The following is a 12,405-nucleotide window of genomic DNA, read 5'->3' on the forward strand; positions in this document are numbered from 1 at the left end:
CCTTTCCAGTATCATGCAATACTACAAAAATATAAAATATAATATAATACCCTAACTAGTGCTTAAACAAATAATCAAGCATTTATTGTATTTTATTAAAACTAAATGTAAAATAAAATAAGTACTTGAACCAATATTAATTTAATCTACCCAATCGTAACAACCTACAATAGTATACAGGTAAAATCTAATGTCCTAACGAGTGCTTAATAATATTTGAACATATGGCTTTATTGTGTTATGCTCCGCAGGTGTCCCCAACAGGAAGTCAAGTTTTCGTTTTCTACGGTCAAGTTAGTGGAAGTATTCGGTTAAATAAATAAAATAAAATTAAAAGATATTTATTCAAAATCCATTGGTATTATGTTGATCCCATCCTAATTTAATATTTACTTTTAACTAACGGAAATATACAGAGTGTTTCTAAAATGGTGGGCTGACTATACTTTTTCGGATTCTACTTGTAAAACTAAACAAAAAAATATCCTTAGGAAAAAATTACAATTTCTCCTTCGTTCTCCCTCTGTCCGCCATTTTGTTATTTTTATATAAAAGTTTATATCTCAAGTTCGGATAGAGGAATCACATTAATATCTGGTAAGCGTCTTGGTAATAAAATTTTTAAATTAGCAAAAAATCAGGGCTTAAAACCTTCGCAAATTACAAAATGGCGGCCATTTTTATTTTTCAATTCGTTATATCTCAGCAAATATTAGTTTTATCAAAATGTAAGTTATTTGCTAAAATAATTAAGCCTTTTATTTTGAACAAAATGACATTTTATTTTTTTTAAATGGGTTACCAAATATGGCAGAAAATTGATATAATTTTGTGTCTGTTTTCATGACCTCCATTTTACGTTCAATTCGATTAAATATTAATTGGTTTTATTTATTGTTAATTCTAGTATTGTAAATTAGTATCAAGTTATACCTGTGATATAGGCATTTTTGATTTTCATAATATATTTTGTGTAGATCTTTTAGTAACAGGTTTAGTCAATGAAAAATTATGATTAACAATGTTAAAACCTGAATAAATATTACAGTTTGATCATTTTTATCAATTACATATATATTCCATAAATATAAACCAACTGAATCCTGCCAATATTTTTTTTAAAACTTTTTTCAATTAATTTTCTTTAAGAATTTTTTGACATTGTTGATAATCTGACAATTTATCGTCAAATGAATTACATACTGTGTTAATGAGAAGACAGATTTATAATTTATTGTTATGCTTTTATTTCTTTCAATCTCAAGATCATTGTAGGTTCTCTTCCATATTTTTAATAACATACCTTCATTAATTTTCCTACTGACTGGAAATGGTGAATAATGTATATGTGTGTACAGCACTCTTAGTTCTAGTGGTATTCAATTTTACATTTAAAATTTAAATTTTGCAATATTAATGTGTTAATAAGAGATGTTTATGATATTTGTAACTTGATTAGTTTTGCACTACTTTTAAAAACCATTTTACTTACATGATTTTCCAGTTTCATTATTTTTGTTAGTTTATTTTCAAATTTTTTTATTTACTATTTTACAAGTTTTGAAAAATTATTGTTTAAATATAAAACTTTCAATGTTCTGGTGGAACAAAAGTACCCATTCTTTTTCTCATTCAATAAAAACACTTGGAAAAAAATATAATTTCATTCAATAATCTGTATTTCAATCTCCTCATAAGTTAACCTAGTGGTTTTCACACATATTAGGTGTAGTGTTCATTCCTTTTCTAGATGTACTGAATAATATTATATTATTTTAACTAGAATAAGTTATTTTATTACAGATTGCATAAGGCACAAACAATGGACTGATAGTGTAATAAATAACATGCTGGCTTCATGATCAACAGTAACCAGAGTGACAATTTTTCCTATCATTCCATGAATTTTCACATCCTCCATATCACTGGTGTCCACAACAACAATGGTTTGGTGGATGTGTTGAAATTACCATACCATTAATGATTGCTTTTATGGATTTTATTATTGCTTCTTTAATTTATATTTACAATATAGATAATTTAAATTATTTATTAATGCAAATAAATAAATATTAATAATTATAATATTATTTATAGCATGGTTTATATTTCTTTTTCTGTCTTATTCTATACTTGTTTTGCTGTTCAGCAATTAAAAATATATATTCCATAAGTCCATAGATATGCACATTTATAAATTTATTATTAACGTTAACTGCCACAGGTATTTTTATGCGTTGTAACAGACCATGAGATTCAAAGGGATCTCTCCACTTATTTCCAACTGGTCATTAGATTCCATTTGGGATCTCAGTCTGCCAGCCTCCATGGCATGAGTGGTAGCGTCTCGGCCTTTTATCCAGAGGTCCCAGGTTTGAATCCTAGTCAAGCATGACATTTTCACACATGCTACAAATCATTCATCTCATCCTCTGAAGCAATACCTAATGGTGGTCACAGAGGTTAAAAAAAAAAAGAAAACCTGAATAAAATTTCCTAATTGGCTAACATCATATCGGATTTGTTTATCATCTTTTCTTGTTTCCTGCTTTTAGGTTACGGTTTTGTTTGCAATGTCCTTTGTTAATGTGTTTCTGTGCCTTCTTTAAGTTAATTTCAGTGTCATAATTTTTAATTAAGAACGTTAATGAAATTTATAAAGGTGAAGATCCTGACTTTTCACTTAGTAATTCTATACTTAGTAATACTATATTCTGAGGATAAAAGTAAGTGATGCAGGTAGTGTAATAACTTGAAATTTAAATGAAACTGTTTTAACGTGGTGTAATGACAATGGGGTTCTAAATATTTTTTTATACAACTTGAAAAATTCTGATGTTGGAAATAATTCTGTTGTTTTAGAAATTTTATCTCATGGTACTCCATATGATTTTTTTAGATTATTCTTTAATGATGAATTTGTGAATAATATTGTATGGAATAATATGCTCATTTTAAATTAATAAAATAAAATTCTAATTTTACTAGAATAAAATAATGGATTGAGACTTCTTCTGAAGAGATAAAAAAATTTCTTGGACTCATAATATGCATGGGTCTCCTTAAGCTACCAGCAATATCTGATTTTTTGAGCAAGTCTATATATTTTCTACAAATATTACAAATATAATGACTTGAAACAGATTTGAACTGTTGATTCAGGACATTCATTTTGTAAATTAAGATAATTGTGATGGCAGACTTAAAAAAATACAGCCTGTTATTGATTTACTTGTGCACAAATTTAATAAATGTTACATACAAGAATTAGGTGTTGTTATTGATGAATCAGTCATTCCCTTCACCGGAAGACTAAAATTTAAACAATTAAAAATCAATGCCATCAATATGGCATGAAAGTTTTTAAAATATGTTCTCATCCCCTTGCAAATAGTCAGAATGAAAGTTTATGCTGGGAAAGAAGGGCAGGGAAAAATGTTACTCAAAATATTGTAATGGATTTGATGGAGCCATTTTTGATTGTTGAATATTGTTTTCACAGATAATTTTTACATTAGTATTAATCTTACACATTCACTAAATAAGAGGAGTACACACTTAATTGGCACATTATGTGAAAATATGAAAAAAATTGAAAAGACATTTGCAAAAAACTGAAAATGAGAGAAAGTGACACAATGAAAAGCTCAACTAATATGATTAACAAAATGTAAAGACCGGAGAGAGATTTTAATGCTGAATACAGTTGAAACATGTAATATGGTAGAACTTATCAAATGGGTTAAGACTGTGTTGAAACCTAAAGTAGTTTTACATTAAAATAAAGGAAACTCAGCAATCTTTTGGACCAATTAGTGTCTTATAGCACTTCACTTTTAAAGTCGCTAAAGTGGTATTGGAAAGTCGCATTTGACGTTATTTGCAATACTGTGTAGTTAATGCCCACTGCTTATTCATGACTAACTAAAAGCATTATAATTTTTAGAGAATCAATAGTGGAATATTTGATAAAAATTGAAGAAAGGTAATTACAAATCCACTATTATTGAATCACAAACTAAGGCAGCAAAGGGCAAGTGTGCACTGTGTTACAGGAAATGTACATCTACAAAAGGAAGGAAATATGCACAGGCATATTCTAAAAAAAACACTTACTAAATGTTCAGTTTGTTTGGTATAATATTGTAAAGAATGTTTTTTTAAAGGGCATAAGGTGAAAAAATAATATGTTTCAAAATAGAGATAATTTCTTTTATTGACTTTTTACATATAAATGAAGTATTGCTGTTATTGCATTTTTATTATGTAACATTTTCATTTATTTATCATTAACTTTTTAACGTCAAGGTATCTATCTACCTTACTCTCTTGATACTAAAACCATCAGGTATCAATTCGTAGATGCTCTGTTTAATGTAGTATTAGTACGGTTAAGCTTCATTAGATAACACGTGTATGATATCAATGATTTGTTTGGTGAGCAGTTTATTCGTTGATAATTTTTTCATGTCCATTCGCCTGGCCAGAACATTGTTTAGAATTGTGTGGAATTTATATAACTTGACACCATTTGTCGCAACAGAAAATGTTACCAAAGCAATTTAAAAGAAAATTTGCCGTAGGAGAGAAAATGATTTTGTTGGTCTGGGCCTGTCTTTGCTCTAGCATTTCGGGGAAAAAAGTCTCAGAAATTACCTGTATTTCCCCTTTCGAATAAAATAACAATTGAGGAAAGAGAGGAAACTATTCTTCACAGGAAAAGAGAAAAGAAAGTTCTAAGCTGGAGATGGTTTTCAAATACAACAAATGTATAGGAGGTATAGGTACTTCAGACATGGTGCTATATTCTTACTTAGACAAGTGGAGGACACCATGTTACTGAAAAAAAAAGCTTTTAATATTATGAGTAGGATGGTATTAAATTCATACATATATTACAAAGAGCACAATAAAGGAGTACTAAAAATATTGTATACATATGCTTACACAGTAAGCGTTACTGAAGCTTTGTCTAATGAATGACTGGAAGTTAAGGTTGCAGTTGGTGACCCTCGAGGTGGACCTCAGTTGTAAAAATTACCTAAAAAATAAACAATATAGGTAATTTATTTGCACCAAAGAAGACAGAAAAAAAAGGTCCACGCCAGTTTGTATCAGGTGCAACAAGGGAGAATACACAGTACTTTCCCAGCATAAATGTTAAGTAAATTTCGGATCTTGAAGAGGTAAACTAAATTTAAAATAACTTTGTAATTAGTGAACATATTTTGTTAATTTTTTTAAATTAACTATTCATAAATAACATAGGCAATTATAATAACATAACTGTAGTTTGTGAAGTGTGTGAAATGAATGTAAACAAATTTAAAGTTTTTAGTATTTAGTTATGGTATACTGAATTTAAATTTCAAATATTACTTAAAATTTACAGTATTCAAAAATTTCAAGCACAACATGATATTCAAGACACTTTAAGGTAAGTATGAATATTTTTCAGATTTTTGTGATAAATATCAGTTATTATTCAGAAATGTTTATCTGCATCATGTTTTTAGTAAAATGGGGTTGACTTTTTTCACATATACACTGAAAAAAGGCCTAACATAAAAGACCTATGATTGCTGAAAACACTGAAATTCCAAATGGGATTTCATGTACTGTAAACGTACAAACAAGGTGAAAACTTACTTGTCTCTTGGGCCATGAGATTCTATTTGCAGACTACATTTACAGTGTTTTAACTGTCAAATGATCTTGGTTGCAATAAATAATAACTACAAAAAATTATAAACATTATCTCAAAGTGAAGGGCCATGGCCTGGTAGTCACTAACACAATTCTGTGATGTGGCCAGTTAAGGAATCAGGGTGAGATCCCAAATGGGTACTCATGGCAGTGAAGGTGTTAAGATCAATATTTTAGCACGTAAAACACCTAATAGTCTGTGATTTTTTTTCCAAAAAAATACTTCATCTCATTTCCTGTTTAAAATTTTGCTTAAGGAAAAATTTACGGCAAAGAAAAGACATGCAACAATGGACTTGAGGATGGTGTTTTATCAAATTAAATAATTTCTTTAATATTTTACTAATATGGATAAAAATGCTATGCTGGTTGCAAATTCTACAGACATATTTACAAGCTAATGTGATATAATTCAGGGTTATAACAAGATTCCCCATGAACATATAAAGATTAAATCCCACAATAAAGGGTGTAATTCATAAAGCAGAAGGTTAAAATTAACATAAAGAATGCAGAAGTAAAAACAAGACATCAAATTAGTAGCAATTTGTGTTTTTATACACTTTAAAATGTGCAAGTATTTTTATACTTTTCTATGTTTTTTTTTTTTGTAATATCACTTTATTGTATTAAGTTTATAGTATATCTTTTTTACATGGTCAAATTTTTAGCTTCTTTTAAAAATGTTACAAACAACATCTGCTTAATATTTACCAAATTTATTTGACATCAAATACAAAACTAAGCAATAAAAATGTAAAAAAATTTTTTCTTTTCTAGATAATCACCAAAAATCAGATATGTGTTTGTCACAGATGTAATTGAATTTATTAAGAATCTAATGAATTTAATAACAATTAATTTAAAATAAACAAGAATTTTAAAATTTATTAATTCATCATGAATCTAAGAATTTAAATTAATCTATCAATAGACATCATGCATTTTTTAAATAGTTTTCATGAGTATGTTTTGACTTTTATTTTCATTTCTTCATTATTAATAATTTTCATTTTTCCAAGATGTTCCTTTAAGTTTCCAATCAACAAAATTCAAGAGGATCTAAAGGTTGCGGGTGGCATTAGCAAAATTCTGAAAGAGTGGTTTCTGTGACATCCAAGTGTCCAGTGTCATATGGAAGAATAAAATTTTGTGAAACCTCAATTTGTCATACATAAAGCAATGTCAAAGAAATTTGAAACTGTTCAGCGATACCATAAAATATAAGTTAACGATCAAGGACTTATGAAATGTTATTGTTTATTGTTGATGAAACCAGACTTGTGACATGGCTCGTCTATGGGTATTCACACTACTCCTATCTCCCTCTATTTTATTCCTTTTGCAATCTTTTTCTTCCAGGCTTCTACTGTTATAATTTTTTGGCTTCAGTTCTCCAAAATATCTTCTTATTTTACTGTCTGTTACATCAATAGCCATTACTGAACACTTCAAACAATGATACTTACTTAGAATGTCCATGAAATCTGGTCAAAATGTTGTTCACTAATAATAATTAATTGTGCAAGCTTTTATTTCATTTTTTTTTTATAATGAGAAGAATCAAATATGCTAATGAAAAGAATATTTTTTTCTTTCACTTGTTCACTGAGAAGACTCAAACAATATTCTTGGAAACAAATTTGAAATTGATGTAATTTTTCAATATTCCTCATATTGTTGAAATTAATTTCAGTAAAATTAATGAAATCCAAGGCTGATTTGAAAGTCATCAATTTTTTATGGTGCTTTATTAGGTAATTTTCCCTTTGTACAATCCTTGTATAAATTCCTATTCACTAATCTTATCTCCCTCTATTTTATCCTCTCTGTAATTTCTTTCCACTTAAAATAATATTAATAAAATGTTCGCTAAATTTTCCAAAATATCTTCCTATGTTTTTGTCTATTTCATCAATGTGTCTTGTAATTGTTTTCTAAATTACCATCTCTTTTCTTCAACAGTTAATATTTGCCAGAAAATTCCGTGTTGTTATTACTGGCATACTGTTTATAATAATCAAATCTTTTTGTAACCTCATTTAATTGTACTAAGTTTCATATACAATTTACAATACTACTTTCACAAAGTAGTATTGATAGACAGTCACACGTAGGAAAATATGTGTGAAGTAAGGATAAAATGTTGGAATTTGAAAACTTGCTTAAATAAACAATTTCCACAGGCCATTAAAGTTAAATAACATTGACTACTTGTTTTACTGTTCACTGTTAGCATTGACTAATGGCAAATTTCCGTAACGGTTACTGCTGCTTAAAGTGTAAGAAAGAAAATAAAAATTTTACTATTTGATTTGATAATTTTATGGATAAACTAATTTTTTTTCTCTGGTCACTTTTGAAAAGTATAATCTCGTATCATTAATGAGCTGAAGACAAACATAAAAATTAAACTGAATCATTTAATTTACATAGTTTTTTGAGATTAGACTAACTTCTGTTAGATAACACTGATCAATTTAAAAAAAAATTATGATTCAACCTAAATGGATTTTTTTTTCAATTTTGTGGGGTATATTTCGGCAGTCCCATTCTAAGTCTTTCTTTAAAGTACATGAAAGAACTTATTGTTAAGTACTGGATTACTTTATCAAAATGATGTGCTGTCAGATGAAATTTTGATATTTAAGGGATTTTTTATCATGACATTAGTGGAAAAACTTTTAGTAAAAAAAATTCACATTCCAGAGATACTTAATTCACATTCAGTAGCAATCTCTATAACATATTTGCAAATTCTTTTAATTTTTTGTGAATAGCTTTTTTAACTCTTTTATAAACCTATCTATATTTTAATTTTTAAAAAACCTTAAAGAGTTAAACATAAGATTTTCAATTCCTCTTTTAATTTTGTCTTTTCCAACCAAATTAATAGTTAAGAAGATTATCATTTGTTTTTAATTTGGCATAACTTCTTAATGACAACATTTACTGAAGAACTGAAAAAGTATTTTTTTACTTCCTAATGAACCTTTTTTCTAAAGTTATTTTTTTCATTTTAATTATGTAGTTCTGCAGATTAAAATATGTTTTTGTAGAACTTTTTCATATAATGGGTAGATGTTTTCTACTTCCACAACTTCAAAATCAATTCATTAATTAATTTGATTTAAAAATTTATTTTAAGAATTTTATTTAATTTGTTTAATGATTATTCTTTTATATGATTATTCCTTATTATTTTTTTAATGTTTTTTATTGAAACTTGGATGATGTTCTAAAATTGCTTTTTCTCTGTTCTGTTTTCTCAAAAAGAAGGGTAGAAAAGCTGGAAGGAAAGGATTTTTCTTATCCATCAATATAGTAATTTTCACTACCTGGTGTTGACAGATTTTTGATTAATTTCTTAAATGATCATCACCTAAAAATTCTTTCAGTACAAGAAACAAATGGGGAGTCAGATCAGAGCTACATGATGTGGGTGCTCGAATTCCTTCCAAATCTTTCTAAGCAAGTTTGCTTGGAACTTACTATAACTTTTTGCTCAGAGTTTGGTTGACTTTTTATCAGTTTTGAAGAAGTTCTGAAATGGTACCAGTATCAGACCCTTATATGGTGTATAGTAGTTGTCATTTTTACTTTTCGTCTTTGGACTACTGGAAAGACCGTGAAATCTAGGGGAAATCAATTGTAATCATCTATCTAATGAATTTCCTAGTTGAGTTTTTGCTTCATTTCTTTAATTACATGATTAAAGTGACATTCAGAAGCATCTTTGTTATGAACATTTAATGTTCCTTTATTGAAATGATACATAATTTTTCTCACTTTTTACTATTTCATAACCTTATCAACATATATTTTCCTCATCTGCCTATAAATATATATAGGATGTAATTCTCATGTGTTTAAAAATCATATCAGATTTCATTTTTTGTGGTCTACAAACAACATATTCAAATATTTACTTAGTGGATCACTCTCATACAGTAGCTAATGAGAGCAAGCTTTCTTTATTTACTCTTTAATATGATTCAGATTTTAGGATGAATAGAAAGCCCTGCTTTACATGATGCAAATCTTAGCCAGTAATTTTCTTTCCGGGTCAATTCTGGGGTGATATTCTATACAACAGAATCTGTCATCTATTTACAGACACTGTAACATCCATGTGTGGAAGTACTTCAAAATATTTGGAGTTTATTTTTTGGAAAGTGTGGATAAACCTAGTTTAGAAATTTCTAACTCTTAGAAAGTTAAAATTTCAGATTTTAAAAATTAGATAAGTTTCTTTGGTAGTATACAATAAGCTTCATGATAGAAGAAGCTTAGGAGCTTTCTAAGCACCTTTATTACAAGAGGGAGCCCTGCTCCCTCTCATAATAAAATTTAAAACAAAGTATGAATATGAATAAACTTTGTTTCTTATTTTGCTGCAGATGATTACTAATCTTTGTAATAGCTACATTTACAAAATTATGCAGTTGGTGTAATTAAAGTTTAAGATAGTGATCAAACATGGGAAATTGATAATGCTAAGGAAAGGTAATTTTATAATCATGTTTACTTTTAATAACCTTCACTTTCATTTTCCATTCTATTGTTACACTTATCCCACACCTAGATTCACCAGCTAATTTTCTATTATTATTTTGCATTACTCTTCTACCTTCATTGTTGGCTGTTATCCATCCAAAATTATCCTAACTTGTAAAAATGATAAAAATATGTATTTATAAAGTTAACTGTTTAATGACTAAAGCTTTATTTTAATGACTAATTTTTTATTTTATTTTTTACATATAGTGGATCACAACGCTTGTATTCTGAGAAAACAAAGTGATTATGTTTCTCATAAGCATTATTTAGAATAAATGTCTAATATTTTGCAAATTATTCCAAAAAATACAATTTATTATCAAACAGATTTTTTAAAAATAGTGTCCCCCTTTTAAAATACAAAAATTAAACATTTTTTTTTTTACTCGTGCTATTTTTTATTGACTAAGTAACATATTAGATTAACTTCTTTTCAGCTCAGTTTACAGTTTTCAGAAAACTTTTCATCATATATAATTGAAAAGATTTTTTAGATATTATGGGCAATTGGGAAGAATGATCAGGAGACCCAACTTTACCTAATAGACACTTCATCCATTAGGTTTGTGCTGCTACTAAATGATAGTAAAAAGAACCCCGAGCTGGTCGACATGGGATAAATAATGCAGTGGCTCTTCAGGTCTTGGCAGTTTCACTATAGAGAACTGAGAATAGATCAGACTTACATCTACACATCAACAGAACTATTAATGGGGAAGATGGAATGATAAAGAATTAGAAAGAGAAATGGAGTAAAAAGGAGAAGACATCAGGATAGTTTACCATTTTACCCAAGATACATGTTTTTAGTTGTTAAAACATTTTATGTTAATCCTTTCCGCCATTGACTGTTTGTATGATGCTCTGTTTCTCACAGAATGGAGTATATTGATTTTCTTGCTTTGTATAACCAGTCACAGTCTTACTTGCTTTTTTTGCATAATTATGCTCATTATACAGCCAATCCCTTTGGTGAACATAGTAGAAGTGTTACTCATGGGTTGAACATCATCTAAGTTTCAATGGGCTTGGCTTGTTTATATATAACAGTGTATTCAGGTCAGTGAAAGAAGTGGTTTCCTCTTTACTCCTCACTGTCATTTATAAGCCGATGTTTTTTAGACTACAGAATGGCTGTACCATTTTTTCAAGTGACTTAATTTTATATTAGGTTGCTTAGAATCATTATGGTTATGATATTATAAAAGTGCAGGACATAAAAAGGGGGATTAAGAAAGAAGTTTATTGTAATTAATATATTGCTTGATGAAGGCCTGCAGATTACAAGGTAGGAGCTTATTAAGGTGGAGCTTGAAGACATCAATCGTTCAGTTGTGATTGAACGTGCTTCGTTTTGTTTTATTTCTTTATCGGAATCAATAGTTGTGAGACTTAATGGTTCTTTTGGTAGAGGAAAGCATTTTTATCATTGAACATGTATTTCATGAAATACTGATTTAGAGAAGCACAAGATTTCTGAAAAGTTTCCAAACACTCCTATTCCTTACTGCAATGCAATTCAATCTCTTATCAAAACCTTTCAGTCAACAGGTTCTGTTGAAAATGCTGATTGAAGTGGAAGACCACCTAAATTAAACGAACAGAAGCTGCTTGATATTTTGGATGCTATGGCAAAAAATCCATCAAAGTCAATGTGTAAGTTAGCACAGCAGCAAGATATCAGACTTGCTACTGCACATAAAGCTGTAAAAAAAAACTAACTTTTACCCTGCAAAGTAATGTGTTCAAGAACTAAAATCTACAGATCATGCCAAAAGATTAAATTATTTTCAATGGTTTAAACATTTTATTAACCAAAATTCCTTGTTATTCTCGACATTATGTCTTTTACAGAGGAAGTGTAGTTTCATCTTTGAGTGTATATTAAATCACAAACTGCATGACTATGGTCAACAGCTAACCCCCATGAATTAATTACATGAAGCAAAAATCTTTACATGAAGCAAAAATTGGAGTCAGTCTGCTTGAGTAGAACACACATAGTGGATCCAGTCTTTTTTGAAAATACAATTAATAGTGATCATTATTGTGATGTTTTAACAATGCTGTTTTAACAAACTGACCTCTTTTAACACACTTCATTAGTCAGTTAACAGAAGTGTAAATCAATCATGGTTG

General features: G+C 28.5%; 1 protein-coding gene across 7 annotated transcripts in view; it reads right to left on the reverse strand.

Annotated features, from left to right (window-relative positions):
* LOC142319261 (uncharacterized) overlaps window positions 1–12,405 on the reverse strand; it is a 57,031-nt gene that overhangs the window by 18,772 nt on the left and 25,854 nt on the right. Inside the window, exon 8 of one of the 7 annotated variants that reach the window (XM_075356313.1) lies at window positions 4,766–5,041. The exons of the other annotated variants lie outside the window; for them this stretch is intronic. The gene's annotated coding sequence lies outside the window, so the exon portion shown is untranslated. Of the gene's footprint in view, window positions 1–4,765; window positions 5,042–12,405 lie in introns of those variants that run through there. 7 annotated transcript variants of the gene reach the window in all.

The sequence above is a fragment of the Lycorma delicatula genome, chromosome 2, assembly GCF_047948215.1.
Source record: "Lycorma delicatula isolate Av1 chromosome 2, ASM4794821v1, whole genome shotgun sequence".
In the NCBI taxonomy this organism is placed as follows: Eukaryota; Metazoa; Arthropoda; class Insecta; order Hemiptera; family Fulgoridae; genus Lycorma; species Lycorma delicatula.